Source organism: Panulirus ornatus, chromosome 11 (assembly GCF_036320965.1).
Source record: "Panulirus ornatus isolate Po-2019 chromosome 11, ASM3632096v1, whole genome shotgun sequence".
Classification (NCBI taxonomy): domain Eukaryota; kingdom Metazoa; phylum Arthropoda; class Malacostraca; order Decapoda; family Palinuridae; genus Panulirus; species Panulirus ornatus.
Window position 1 is genome coordinate 57,412,169 of NC_092234.1, and position 16,668 is coordinate 57,428,836.

The following is a 16,668-nucleotide window of genomic DNA, read 5'->3' on the forward strand; positions in this document are numbered from 1 at the left end:
AAATTAGTTCTTCTTCTAATTCACAAAAATTCAAGGAATTTCTTTGAATATCATTACAAAACTACTTATAATCTGATTAAATTTTCAAATAAATCTAAAACAAGACCTCACATGAAAAAAGGTGACCAAAGCCAAAGTATCACTGTTTAAGGGCATCTTATTACAAACTGTTATTACATCCTCTCCAGACTAGTGTACTACATATGTTGATATCACCACAAATAATATGTAACCTGCAATATTGTTGCCTTGCAAATGAACCAAGCAGACCCACTGAGAGTCTGTGGAAGCACTTCAATTCTTAGATGTCAAAAAGAATACTAGTATATTTGCTGAAAAATCAGGCAATACGTCCTGACCATCAAATCAATATCACCAATATTTTCTTCAACCACTATACATATAATCTAAATTTTGCATCTTGAGCATCTTGTTTTTCAGGGCAAAGATGGTTATGTTTGATGGTGTAGTAGTCTCATACGCGCTTTATGGATCTGAAGCATGAGCCTTTCACAAAAATGTAAAGAAGAGGGTGGATGTGTTAAAAATCAAATGTTTAAGTACAATATGTGGTGTGAGAAGGAATGATCAACTCAGAAAAAATAAAGAAAAATAAAAAAAAATCCCAATTGCCACAGCATGTGCATTTCATAACACACTTGTTCTTGGTAAAGTGGGGTATACTCGCTCTGTCTTGGTTCCTATCGTGTGGTCAGGTTGTATACAGAGAACAGCGACTTCATTTATTAAAAAATTTAGCAATCCTTACACTTCAAAATAGCGTCAAGTGATAGAGGAGTTAAAAAAAGCATGTGAATTGTATATTGTAATAAAAAAATGGCCCATAATGTTACATTTGATTTAATGAACTTTCATCATTAATGGACACCTCTTCCCCCTTATTAGTCTGTTAAATCAAGCATTTACTGTACTTGATTGCCATTTCCGGCGTCAGTGAGGAAGTGCCAGGAAACAAATGAAGAAAGACCCACCCACTCATATACACACATATATACATACACGTACATATCAACATATACACATATACATACATACACATACACGGACATACAGTATACATACGTATATACATATGTACATATTCATGCTTGCCTTTATCCATTTACGGTGCCAATCTGCCCCAAAGGCACCAGCATCACCACCCCCTACAACAGCAAGGTAGTGCCAAGAAAACACAAAAAAAGCCACATTTGTTCATACTCGATCTCTATCTGTCATGCGTAATGCACCAAAACCACAGCTCCCTATCTACATCCAGGCCCCACAGACTTTTCCATGGTTTAGCCCAAATGTTTCACATGCTCTGGTTCAGGCCACTGACAGCAGATCAACCCCGGTATACCACATCGTTCCAATTCACTATATTCCTTGCACGCCTCTCACACTCCTGCATGTTCAGACCCCGAATGCTCAAAGTCTTTTTCACTCCTTCCTTACACGTCCAATTTGGTCTCCTGCTTCTCCTTGCTCCCTCTTCCTTTGACACACATATCCTATTTATCAACCTTTCCTCATTCATTCTCTCCATATGTCATATCTATTTCAACTATTTCAACACATCCTCTTTTGCCCGCTCAACTTCACTCTTTTTATTTCCACACATCTCTCTTGTCCTTTCATTACTTACTTGATCAAACCACATATTATTCTCAAACATTTCATTTCCAACACATCCACCCTTCTCAGTACAACTCTATCTATATCCCATGCCTTACAACCATATAATATTGTAGGAACTACTATTCCTTCAAACATATCCACTTTTGTTCTCCAAGATAACAGTCTCTCATTCCACATATTCTTCGTCGCTCCCAGAAAATTTGCTTCCTCCCCCACCCTATGACTTACTTCCACTTCCATGGTTCCATTTACTGCTAAGTCCACTCCCAGATATCTAAAACACTTCACTTCCTCTAGTTTTTCTCCATTCAATCTCACATTCCAACTAACTTGTTCCTCAACATTGCTGAACATAATAACCTTGCTCTTATTCACATTTACTCTAAACTTTCTCCTTTCACACACTTTTCCAAACTCAGTCACCAAACTCTGCAGTTTCTCACTTGAATCAGTCACTTGTGCTGTATCAACAGTGAAGAACAACTTACTCACTTCCTAGGCTCTCTCTTCTCCAACAGCTGCATACTCACCCCTCTCTCCAAAACTTGCATTTACCTCCCTATCCACCCCATCCATAAACAAATTAATTAACAACAGGGACATCATACACTCCTGCCACAGACCACCCTTCACTGGGAACCAATCACTCTCCTCCCTTCCTACTTGAACAAATGCCTTACACTCTTGACAAAAACTTCTCTGCTTCTAGCAGCTTACTTCTCACACCTTATACTCTTAAGACTTTCCACACAGTATCTCTATCAACCCTATCATGTGGCTTCCATATCCATAAATGCTACATACAAATCCATCTGTTTTTCTAAGTATTTCTCAAACACATTCTTCAAAGGAAACACCTGATTCACATATCCTCTACCGCTTCTGAAACTCCACTCCTCCTCCCTAATATGATGCTCTGTACATACCTTCACTCTCTCAATCAATACCCTCCCATACAATTTTCCAGGAATACTCAACAAACTTATGCCTCTGTAGTTTCAGCACTCACCTTTACACCCTTTGCCTTTGTACAATAGCACTATAAATACATTCAGTCAATCCTCATGCACTTCATCACGATCCACACATTACTGAATACCCTTACTAACCAATCAGCAACACAGTCATCCACTTTCTTAATGAATTCAACTGCAATACCATCCAAACCCACTGCCTTGCTGGATTTCATCTTCTGCGAAGCTTTCACCACCTCTTCTCTCTTCACCAAACCACTCTTCCTTACTCTCTCTCTTTGCACACCATCCCGACTAAAACAGCCTACATCTGCCACTCTATCATCAAGCACATTCAACAGTCCTTAAAAATATTCACTCAATATCCTCCTCACTCCATCACTACCTGCTCTTGCTTCCCCCCTTGTCCCCTTCACTGATGATCCCATTTGTTCTCTTGTCTTTCTCACATTATTTACTTCCTTCCGAAACATTTTCATCCTCCCTAAAGTGTAATCATTCTCACCCCCACTCTCATTTACCCTCTTTTTCAACCCTTGCGCCTTCCTCTTGACTTCCCGCCCCTTTCCCTTATACATCTCCCTGTCATTTTCACTCAAGGTTTTGACAAGAGATTCTTATTCAACAGACGTAAAAGCATCTATGCTGAAATTTTCAGGAAAATCTATTATTTCAATAAAATCAAGAAAAATCCAAGGCTATGATAGCATTGTATAATATTTTGCTGAGATTTTCAACTTCTTCAGAATTTAATGAAAATCTGGGAATATGTCGTATTCTATATGGTGATTAAGGATATCGAAGCAAAATACTGCATTTTAAACTTCTTCAGATTATAATGAAAATCTGGGAATAAGTGGAATTCTATATGGTGATTAAGGATACCGTGTCAAAATACTGCATTTCGTAAAATTCAGCGCTTAATTACATAATAATAAACATGATTATATTAATAGGCTAATCACTTGACTAATTACACGAATTTTAAGGTTTTGACCACAGATTCTTATTCAGGAGACGTAAAAATATCTATGCTGAAAATTCTAGGAAAATTTATTTTTTCAAAAAAATCAAGAAAAATCCAAGGCTATAATATAATAGCCGTGTATAACATTTTGCTCAGATTTTCAACTTCTTCAGATTTTAATGAAAATCTGGGAATATGTCGTATTCTATATGGTGATTAAGGATATCGAGTCAAAAGACTGCATTTCGTAAAATTAAGCGCTTATTTACATACTTAATATTAATTATGATTATATCAATATGCTAATTACTCGACTAATTACACGAATTTTAAGGTTTTGAACACAAATTCTTATTCAGCACACATAAAAACATCTTTGCTGAAAATCTTAGGAAAATCTATTTTTTCAAAAAATCAAGAAAAATCCCTGAATAATATTTTGCTCAGATTTTCAACTTCAGATTTTAATGAAAATCTGGGAATATGTGGAATTCTATATGGTGATTAAGGATACCGTGTCAAAATACTGCATATCGTAAAATTAAGCGCTTATTACATACTTAATATTCATCATAATTATATCAATATGCTAATTACACGACTAATTACACGAATTTTAAGATTTTGACCACAGATTCTTATTCAGGAGTCATAAAAATATCTATGCTGAACATTTCAGGAAAATCTATTTTTTCAAAAAAAAAAAAAATCAAGATTTTCAACTTCCTCAGATTTTAATCAAAATCTGGGAATATGTCGTATTCTATATGGTGATTAAGGATATCGAGTCAAAAGACTGCATTTCGTAAAATTAAGCGCTTAATCACATTTAAAATTAATTATAATTATATTAATATGCTAATTACTCGACTAATTACACGAATTTTAAGGTTCTGACAGCAGACTCTTATTCAGCACACGTAAAAACATCTATAGTGAAAATTTTAGGAAAATCTATTTTTTCAAAAAAATCAAGAAAAATCCAAGGCTAAATAAAGCCTTGGATAATATTTTCCTCAGATTTTCAACTTCTTCAGATTTTAATGAAAATCTGGGAATGTGAGGAATTCTATATGGTGATTAAGGATACCGTGTCAAAATACTGCATTTCGTAAAATTAAGCGCTTAACTGCATACTTAATATTAATCATGATTATATTAATATGCTAAATACTCGACTAATTACACGAATTTTAAGGTTTTGACCACAGATTCTTATTCACGAGACGTAAAAATATCTATGCTGAAAATTTCAGGAAAATCTATTTTTTCAAAAAAAATCAAGAAAAATCCAAGGCTAAATAAAGCCTTGGATAATATTTTGCTCAGATTTTCAACTTCTTCAGATTTTAATGAAAATCTGGGAATATGTCGTATTGTATATGGTTATTAAGGATATTGAGTCAAAATACTGCATTTCGTAAAATTAAGCGCTTAATTACATATCTAAAATTAATTATAATTATATTATGCTAATTACTCGACTAATTACACGAATTTTACGGATTTGATCACAGATTCTTATTCAGCACACGTAAAAACATCTATGCTGAAAATTTTAAGAAAACCTATTTTTTCAAAAAAATCAAGAAAAATCCAAATTTTCAACTTCAGATTTTAATGAAAATCTGGGAATATTTGGAATTTTACATGGTGATTAAGGATATCGTGTCAAAAGACTGTATTTCGTAAAATTAAGCGCCTAATTACACACTTAACATTAATTATGATTATATTAATATGCTAATCACTCGACTAATTACATGAATTTTAAGGTTTTCACCACAGATTCTTATTCAGGAGACGTAAAAATATCTATGCTGAAAATTTCAGGAAAATCTATTTTTTCAAAAAAATCAAGAAAAATCCACTTCTTCAGACTTTAATGAAAATCTGGGAATATGTGGAATTCTATATGGTGATTAAGGATATCGTGTCAAAGGACTGCATTTGGTAAAATTAAGCGCTTACTTACATACTTAATATCAATTATTATATTAATATGCTAATTACTCGACTAATTACACGAATTTTAAGGTTTTGACCACGGATTCTTATTCAGAACACGTAAAAACATCTATGCTGAAAGTTTTATAAAAATCTATTTTTTCAAAAAAATCAAGAAAAATCCAAGGATAATGTTTTGATCAGATTTTCAACTTCTTCAGATTTTAATGAAAATCTGGGAGTATGTGGAATTCTACATGGTGATTAAGGATACCGCGTCAAAATACTGCATTTCGTAAAATTAAGCGCTTAATTACATACTTAATATTCCTGACTATATTAATATGCTAATTACTCGACTAATTACACGAATTTTAAGGTTTGACCACAGACTCTTACTAGGGGGACGTAAAAATATCTATGCTGAGCATTTCAGGAAAATCTATTTTTTCAAAAAAATAAAGAAAAATCCAAATTAGCCTTCAATAATATTTTGCTCAGATTTTCAACTTCTTCAGATTTTAATGAAAATCTGGGAATATGTCGTATTCTATATAGTGATTACGAATATCGAGTCAAAAGACTGCATTTCGTAAAATTAAGCGCTTAATTACATACATAACATTAATTATAATTATACTAATATGCTAATTACTCGACTATTTACACGAATTTTAAGGTTTTGATCACAGATTCTTATTCAACACACATAAAAACATCTATGCTGAAAATTTTAGGAAAATCTATTTTTTCAAAAAATCAAGAAAAATCCAAGGCCTTGGATATTATTTTGCTCAGATTTTCAACTTCTTCAGATTCTAATGAAAATCTGGGAATATGTGGAATTCTATATGGTGATTAAGGATACCGTGTCAATACCCTGCATTTTATAAAATTAAGCGCTTAATTACATACTTAACATTAATTATAATTATACTATGTTAATTACTCGACTAATTACACGAATTTTAAGGTTTTGACCACAGATTCTTATTCGGCACACGTAAAAACATCTATGCTGAAAATTTTAAGAAAATATTTTTTCAAATAATATCAAGAAAAATCCAAGGCTCAGATTTACAACTTCCTCATATTTTAATCAAAATCTGGGAATATCTGGGAATATGTCGTATTCCATATGGTGATTAAGGATATCGAGTCAAAATACTGTATTTCGTTAAATTAAACGCTTATTTACATATTTAATATTAATTTTAATTATATTAAGATGCTAATTGCACGACTAATTACACGAGTTTTAAGGTTTTGATCACAGATTCTTATTCAGGACACGTAAAAACATCTATGCTTAAAATTTTAGGAAAATCTATTTTTTCAAAAAAAAAAAATCAAGAAAAATCCAAGGATATTTTGCTCAGATTTTCAACTTCCTCATATTTTAATCAAAATCTGGAGATCTGTCGTATTCTATATGGTAATTAAGGATATCGAGTCAAAATACTGCATTTCGTTAAATTAAGCGCTTAATTACATATTTAATATTAATTATAATTACATTACTATGCTAATTACTAGACTAATTACACGAAGTTTAAGGTTTTGATCACAGATTCTTATTCAGCACACGTAAAAACATCTATTCTGAAATTTTTAGGAAAATCTAATTTTTTCAAAAAAATCAAGAAAAATATTTTGCTCAGATTTTCAACTTCAGATTTTAATCAAAATCTGGGAATATGTTGTACTCTATGTGGTGATTAATGATATCGAGACAAAATACTGCATTTCGTTAAATTAACCGCTTAATTACATATTTAATATTAATCATAATTATATCAATATGCTAATTAGACTAATTACACGAATTTTAAGATTTTGATCACAGATTCTTATTCAGCACACGTAAAAACATCTATGCTGAAAATCTTAGGAAAATCTATTTCTTCAAAAAAATCAAGAAAAATCCCATGACGGATAATATTTTGCTCAGATTTTCTTCTTCAGATTTTAATCAAAATCTGGGAGTATGTCGTATTCTATATGCTGATTAAGGATATCTAATCAAAATACTGCATTTCGTTAAATTAAGCGCTTAATTACATATTCAATATTAATTATAATGTTAATATGCTAATCACTCGACTAATTACACGAATTTTAAGGTTTTGACCACACATTCTTATTCAGCAAACGTAAAAAATCTATGCTGAAAATTTTAGTAAAATCTATTTTTTCAAAAAAAAAAAAATCAAGAAAATATCCAAGGCTTTAGCCTTGGATATTTTGCTCAGATTTTCAACTTCTTCAGACTTTAATGAAAATCTGGGAGTATGTGGAATTCAATATGGTGATTAAGGATACCGTGTCAAAATATTGCATTTCGTAAAAATTAAGCGCTTGATTACATACTTAATATTAATCATGATTACATTAATATGCTAATTACTCGACTAATTACACGAATTTTAGAGTTTTGACCACAGATTTTTACTCAGCAGACGTAAAAATATCTATGCTAAACATTTTAAGAAAATCCATTTTTTCAAAAAAATCATGAAAATCCAGGGCTATAGCCTTGAATAATATTTTGCTCAGATTTTCAACTTCTTCAGATTTTAAATAAAATCTGGGAAAATGTTCTACATGGTGATTAAGGATATCGAGTGAAAACACTGCATTTCATAAAAGTAAGCGCTTAATCACATAGTTAACATTAATTAATTATAATAATATGCAAATTATTAGATCAATTATACGAATTTTAAGGTTTTGATCACAGAGTCTTATTCAGCAAACGTAAAAACATCTATGTTGAATATTTTAGGAAAATCTATTTTTTCAAAAGAAATCAAGAAAAATCCAATAATATTTTGCTCAGATTTTCAACTTCCTCAGATTTTAATCAAAATTTAGGAATATGTCGTACTCTATATGGTGATTCATGATATCGAGTCAAAATACTGCATTTCGTTAAATTAAGCGCTTAATTACACATTTAATATTAATTATAATTACATTATGCTAATTACTCTACTAATTACACGAATTTTAAGGTTTTGATCACAGATTCATATTCAGCACACGTAAAAACATCTATGCTGAATTTTTAAGGAATATCTATTTTTTTTAAAAAATCAAGAAAAATCCAAATTGGATAATATTTTGCTCAGATTTTCAACTTCTTCAGATTTTAATGAATATCTGGGAATAGGTGGAATTCTATATGGTGATTGAGGATACCGGGTCAAAATAGTGTATTCCCTAAAATTAAGCGCTTAATTACATACTTAACATTAATTATAATTATACTAATATGCTAAGAAAAATTACTCGATTAATTACAAGAATGTTAACGTTTTCACCACAGATTCTTATTCAGCACACGTGAAAACATCTATGCCGCAAATTTTAGGAAGATCTATTTTTTCAAAAAAATCAAGATAATATTTTGCTCAAATTTTCAACTTCTTCAGATTTTAATGAAAATCTGGGAATATGTGGAATTCTATATGGTAATTAAGGATACCGTGTCAAAATAGTGCATTTACTAAAATTAAGCGCTTAATTACATACTTGACATTAACTATATACTAATATGCTAAACAAATTACTCGACTAATTACATGAATTTTAACGTTTTGACCACAGATTCTTATTCAGCACACGTGAAAACATCTATACTGAAAATTTTAGTAAAATCTATTTTTAAAAAAAAAATCAAGAAAAATCCTAGGATGACATTTTGTTCAGATTTTCAACTTCCTCAGATTTTAATGAAAATCTGGGAATATGTGGAATTCTATATGGCAATTAAGGATACCGTGTCAAAATAGGGCATTTAATAAAATTAAGCGCTTAATTACATACTTAACATTAACTATATACTAATATGCTAAAAAATTACTCGACTAATTTCAAAAATTTTAACGTTTTGACCACAAATACTTATTCAGCACACGTGAAAACATCTATGCTGAATGTTTTAGGAAAATCTATTTTTTCAAAAAATCAAGAAAAATCCAAGGAAAATCCTTGGATAATATTTAGCTCAGATTTTCAACTTCTTCAGATCTTAATGAAAATCTGGGAATATATGGAATTCTATTTGGTAATTGAGAATACCGTGTCAAAATAGTGCATTTCCTAAAATCAAGCGCATAATTACATACTTAACATTAACTATAATTATACCATGCTAAAAAAAATTACTCGACTAATTACAAGAATTTTAACGTTTTGACCACAGATTCTTATTCAGCACACGTGAAAACATACATCTATGCTGAAAGTTTTAGGAAATTCTATTTAAAAAAAAAAAAATCAAGAAAAATCCCAGGCTTGGATAATATTTTGCTCAGATTTTCAACTTCAGATTTTAATGAAAATCTAGGAATATGTCGTATTTTATATGGTGATTAAGGATATCGAGTCAAAAGACTGCATTTCATAAAAGTAAGCGCTTAATTACATACTTAACATTAATTATAATTATACTATGCTAATGACTCGACTAAGTACACGAATTTTATGGTTTTGACCACAGATTCTTATTCAGCACACGTAAAAACATCTATGCTGAAAGTTTTAGGAATATCTATTTTTTCAAAAAAATCAAAAAAAATCCAAGGATAATATTTTGCTCAGATTTTCAACTTCAGATTTTAATGAAAATCTAGGAATATGTGGAATTCTATATGGTGATTGAGGATACCGTCTCAAAATAGTGCAATTCCTAAAATTAAGCGCTTAATTACAACTTAACATTAATTATAATTATACTAATAAGCTAAAAAAATCACTCGACTAATTACAAGAATTTTAACGTTTTGACCACAGATTCTTATTCAGCACACGTGAAAAGTTCTATGCCGAAAATTTTAGGAAAATCTATTTTTTCAAAAAATCAAGAAAAATCCAAGGCTATAGCCTAGATAATATTTTGCTCAGATTTTCAACTTCTTCAGATTTTAATGAAAATCTGGGAATATGTGGAATTCTATATGGTGATTGAGGATACCGTGTCAAAATAGTGCATTTCCTAAAATTAAGCGCTTAATTACATACTTAACATTAATTATAATTATACTATTATGCTAAAAAAAATTACTCGACTAATTACAAGAATTTTAAGGTTTTGACCACAGATTCTTATTCAGCACACGTGAAAACATCTATGCTGAAAATTTTAGGAAAATCTATTTTTTCAAAAAAATCAAGAAAAATCCAAAGCTATTTTGCTCAGATTTTCAACTTCTTCAGATTTTAATGAAAATCTGGGAATATGTAGAATTTTATATGGTGATTAAGGATATCGAGTCAAAAGACTGCATTTCGTAAAATTAAGCGCTTAATTACATACTTAACATTAATTATAATTATACTAATATGCTAATTACTCGACTAAGTACACGAATTTTATGGTTTTGACCACAGATTCTTATTCAGCACACGTGAAAACATCTATGCTGAAAGTTTTAGGAAAATCTATTTTTTCAAAAAAATCAAGAAAAATCCAAGGCTTAGATAATATTTTGCTCAGATTTTCAACTTCTTCAGATTTTAATGAAAATCTGGGAATATGTGGAATTCTATATGGTGATTGAGGATACCGTGTCAAAATAGTGCATTTCCTAAAATTAAGCGCTTAATTACATACTTAACATTAATTATAATTATACTAATATGCTAAAAAAATTACTCGACTAATTACACGAATTTTATGGTTTTGACCACAGATTCTTATTCAGCACACGTGAAAACATCATTGCTGAAAATTTTACGAAAATCTATTTTTTCAAAAAAATCACGAAAAATCCAATTGGATATGTTGCTCAGATTTTCAACATCTTCAGAATTTAATGAAAATCTAGGAATATGTCGTATTTTATATGGTGATTAAGGATATCGAGAAAAAAGACTGCATTTCGTAAAATTAAGTGCTTAATTACATACTAATATGCTAATAACTCACCTAATTACACGAAATTTATGGTTTTGACCACAGATTCTTATTCAGCACACGTGAAAACATCTATGCTGAAAATTTTACGAAAATCTATTTTTCAAAAAAATCAAGAAAAATATTTTGCTCAGATTTTCAACTTCTTCAGATTTTAATGAAAATCTGGGAATATGTCGTATTTTATATGGTGATTAAGGATATCTAATCAAAAGACTCCATTTCTTAAAATTGAGCGCTTAATTACAAACTTAACATTAATTACAATTATACTAATATGGTAATTACTCGACTAAGTACACAAATTTTATGGTTTTGACCACAGATTCTTATTCAGCACACAAAAAACATCTATGCTGAAAGTTTTAGGAAAATCTATTTCTTCAAAAAATCAAGAAAGGTCCAAGACTATAGCCTTGGATAATATTTTGCTCAGATTTTCAAGTTCTTCAGATTTTAATGAAAATCTGGGAATATATGGAATTCTATATAGTAATTGAGGATACCGTGTCAAAATAGTGCATTTCCAAAATTCAAGCGCTTAATTACATACTTAACATTAACTACAATTATACTAATATGCTAAAAGAATTACTCGACTAATTAAAAGAATTTTAACGTTTTGACCTAAGATTCTTATTCAGCATGCGTGACAACATCTATGCTGAGAATTGTAGGAAAATCTATTTTTTCAAAAAAATCAAGAAAAATCCTTGGATATTTTGCTCAGATTTTGAACTTCTTCATATTTTAATGAAAATCTGGGAATATGTCGTATCTTATATGGTGATTAAGGATACCGAGTCAAAAGACTGCATTTCATAAAAGTAACCGCTTAATTACACATTTAACATCAACTATAATTATACTAATATGCTAATTACTCGACTAAGTACACGAATTTTATGGTTTTGACCAAAGATTCTTATTCAGCACACGTGAAAACATCTATGCCTAAAATTTTAGGAAAATCTATTTTTTCAAAAAAATCAAGAAAAATCCAAGGATAATATTTTGCTCAGATTTTCAACCTCTTCAGATTTAAATGGAAATCTGGGAATATGTGGAATTCTATATGGTGACTGAGGATACCGTGTCAAAATAGTACATTTCCTAAAATTAAGCACTTAATTACATACTTAACATTATAATTATACTAATATGCTAAAAAATAATCACTCGACTAATTACACGAATATTATGGTTTTGACCACAGATTCTTATTCAGCACACGTGAACACATCTATGCTGTAAATTTTATGAAAATTTATTTTTTCAAAAAAATCATGAAAATATGTTGCTCATATTTTCAACTTCTTCAGATTTTAATGAAAATCTGGGAATATGCAGAATTTTATATGATTAAGAATATCGAGTCAAAAGACTGCAATTCGTAAAATTAACCGCTTAATTACATACTTAACATTAATTATAATTATACTAATATGCTAATTACTCGACTAAGTACACGAATTTTATGGTTTTGACCACAGATTCTTATTCAGCACACGTAAAAACATCTATGCTGAAAATTTTACGAAAATCTATTTTTCAAAAAAATCAAGAAAAATCCAAGGCTATAGAGAATATTTTGCTCAGATTTTCAACTTCTTCATAATTTAATGAAAATCTGGGAATATGTCGTATTTCATATGGTGATTAAGGATATCGAGTCAAAAGACTGCATTTCGTAAAATTAAGCGCTTAATTACATACTTAACATTAATTATAATTATACTATGCTAAATTACTCGACTAAGTACACGAATTTTATGGTTTTGACCACAGATTCTTATTCAGCACACGTAAAAACATCTATGCTGAAAATTTTAGGAAAATCTATTTTTTCAAAAAAATCAAGAAAAATCCAAGGCTATAGCCTTGGATAATATTTTGCTCAGATTTTCAACTTCTTCAGATTTTAATGAAAATCTGGGAATATGTCGTATTTATATGGTGATTAAGGATATCGAGTCAAAAGACTGCATTTCGTAAAATTAAGCGCTTAATTACATACTTAACATTAATTATAATTATACTAATATGCTAATTACTCGACTAAGTACACGAATTTTATGGTTTTGACCACAGATTCTTATTCAGCACACGTAAAAACATCTATGCTGAAAGTTTTAGGAAAATCTATTTTTTCAAAAAAATCAAGAAAAATCCAAGGATAATATTTTGCTCAGATTTTCAACTTCTTCAGATTTTAATGAAAATCTCGGAATATGTGGAATTCTATATGGTGATAGAGGATACCGTGTCATAATAGTGCATTTCCTAAAATTAAGCGCTTAATTACATATTTAACATTAATTATAATTATACTTATATGCTAAAAAAAATTAATCGACTGATTACAAGAATTTTCAGGTTTTGACCACAGATTCTTATTCAGCACACGTGAAAACATCTACGTTGAAAATTTTAGGAAAATCTATTTTTTCAAAAAAATCAAGAAAAATGCCTAAGATAATATTTTGCTCAGATTTTCAACTTCTTCAGATTTTAATGAAAATCTCGGCATATGTGGAATTCTATATATTGATTGAGGATACCGTGTCAAAATAGTGCATTTCCTAAAATTAAGCGCTTAATTACATACTTAACATGAATTATAATTATACAAATATGTTAAAAAAAAAATAATTACTCGACTAATTACACGAATTTTCAGGTTTTGACCACAGATTCTTATTCAGCACACGTGAAAACATCTATACCGAAAATTTTTAAAAAATCAATTTTTTCAAAAAAAAATCAAGAAAAATCCAATAATATTTTGCTCAGATTTTCAACTTCTTCAGATTTTAATGAAAATCTGGGAATATGTGGAATTTTATATGGTGATCAAAGATATCGCGTCAAAAGACTGCATTTCGTAAAAATTAAGCGCTTAATTACATACTTAACATTAATTCTAATTATACTAATATGCTAATTAATCGACTAAGTACACGAATTTTATGGTTTTGACCACAGATTCTTATTCAGCACACGTAAAAACATCTATGTTGAAAGTTTTACGAAAATCTATTTTTTCAAAAAAATCAAGAAAAATCCAAGGCTTAGAGAATATTTTGCTCAGATTTTCAACGTCTTCAGATTCTAATGAAAATCTGGGAATATGTCGTATTTCATATGGTGATTAAGGATATCGAGTCAAAAGACTGCACTTCGTAAAATTAAGCGCTTAATTACATACTTAACATTAATTATAATTATACTATGCTAATTACTCGACTAAGTACACGAATTTTATGGTTTTGACCACAGATTCTTATTCAGCACACGTAAAAACATCTTTGCTAAAAGTTTTAGGAAAATCTATTTTTTCAAAAAACCAAGAAAAATCCAAGGCTATAGCCTAAGATAATATTTTGCTCAGATTTTCAACTTCTTCAGATTTTTATGACAATCTCGGAATATGTGGAATTCTATATGGTGATAGAGGATACCGTGTCATAATAGTGCATTTCCTAAAATTAAGCGCTTAATTACATATTTAACATTAATTATAATCATACTTATATGCTAAAAAAAATTAATCGACTGATTACAAGAATTTTCAGGTTTTGACCACAGATTCTTATTCAGCACACGTGAAAACATCTACGTTGAAAATTTTAGGAAAATCTATTTTTTCAAAAAAATCAAGAAAAATCCAAGGCTATAGCCTAAGATAATATTTTGCTCAGATTTTCAACTTCTTCAGATTTTAATGAAAATCTCGGCATATGTGGAATTCTATATATTGATTGAGGATACCGTGTCAAAATAGTGCATTTCCTAAAATTAAGCGCTTAATTACATACTTAACATGAATTATAATTATACAAATATGCTAAAAAAAAAAAATTACTTGACTAATTACACGAATTTTCAGGTTTTGACCACAGATTCTTATTCAGCACACGTGAAAACATCTATACCGAAAATTTTTAAGAAATCATTTTTTCAAAAAAATCAAGAAAAATCCAATAATATTTTGCTCAGATTTTCAACTTCAGATTTTAATGAAAATCTGGGAATATGTGAAATTTTATATGGTGATCAAAGATATCGCGTCAAAAGACTGCATTTCGTAAAATTAAGCGCTTAATTACATACTTAACATTAATTCTAATTATACTATGCTAATTAATCGACTAAATACACGAATTTTATGGTTTTGACCACATATTCTTATTCAGCACACGTAAAAACATCTATGTTGAAAGTTTTACGAAAATCTATTTTTTCAAACAAATCAAGAAAAATCCAAGGCTTAGATAATATTTTGCTCAGATTTTCAACGTCTTCAGATTCTAATGAAAATCTGGGAATATGTCGTATTTCATATGGTGATTAAGGATATCGAGTCAAAAGACTGCATTTCGTAAAATTAAGCGCTTAATTACATACTTAACATTAATTATAATTATACTAATATGCTAATTACTCGACTAAGTACACGAATTTTATGGTTTTGACCACAGATTCTTATTCAGCACACGTAAAAACATCTTTGCTAAAAGTTTTAGGAAAATCTATTTTTTCAGAAAATCAAGAAAAATATTTTGCTAAGATTTTCAACTTCTTCAGATTTTAATGAAAATCTGGGAATATGTGGAATTCTAGATGGTGATTGAGGATACCTTTTCAAAATAGTGCATTTCCTAAAATTATGCGCTTAATTACATACTTAACATTAATTATAATTATACTGATATGCCAAAAACAAAATCACTCGACTAATTACACGAATTTTAAGGTTTTGACCACAGATTCTTATTCAGCACACGTGAAAACATCTATGCTGAAAGTTTTAGGAAAATATATATTTTTTCAAAAAATCAAGAAAAATACAAGGTTATAGCCATTATAGCCATGGATAATATTTTGCTCAGATTTTCAACTTCAGATTTTAATGAAAATCTGGGAATATGTCGTATTTCATATGGTGATTAAGGATATCGAGTCAAAATAGTGCATTTCCTAAAATAGAGCGCTTAATTACATACTTAACATTAATTATAAATATACTAATATGCTAAAAAAAAAAAATCACTCGACTAATTACACGAATTTTAAGGTTTTGACCACAGATTCTTATTCAGCTCACGTGAAAACATCTATGCTGAAAGTTTTAGGGAAATCTCTTTCTTCAAAAAAAATCAAGAAAAATCCAAGGCTTTGGACAATATTTTGCTCAGATTTTCAACTTCTTCAGATTT

The 16,668-nt window shown here is 29.6% G+C and overlaps 1 protein-coding gene across 13 annotated transcripts in view; it reads right to left on the bottom strand.

Annotated features, from left to right (window-relative positions):
* LOC139751561 (mpv17-like protein 2) overlaps nt 1–16,668 on the bottom strand; it is a 51,661-nt gene that overhangs the window by 12,844 nt on the left and 22,149 nt on the right. The gene's annotated exons all lie outside the window — the stretch shown is intronic.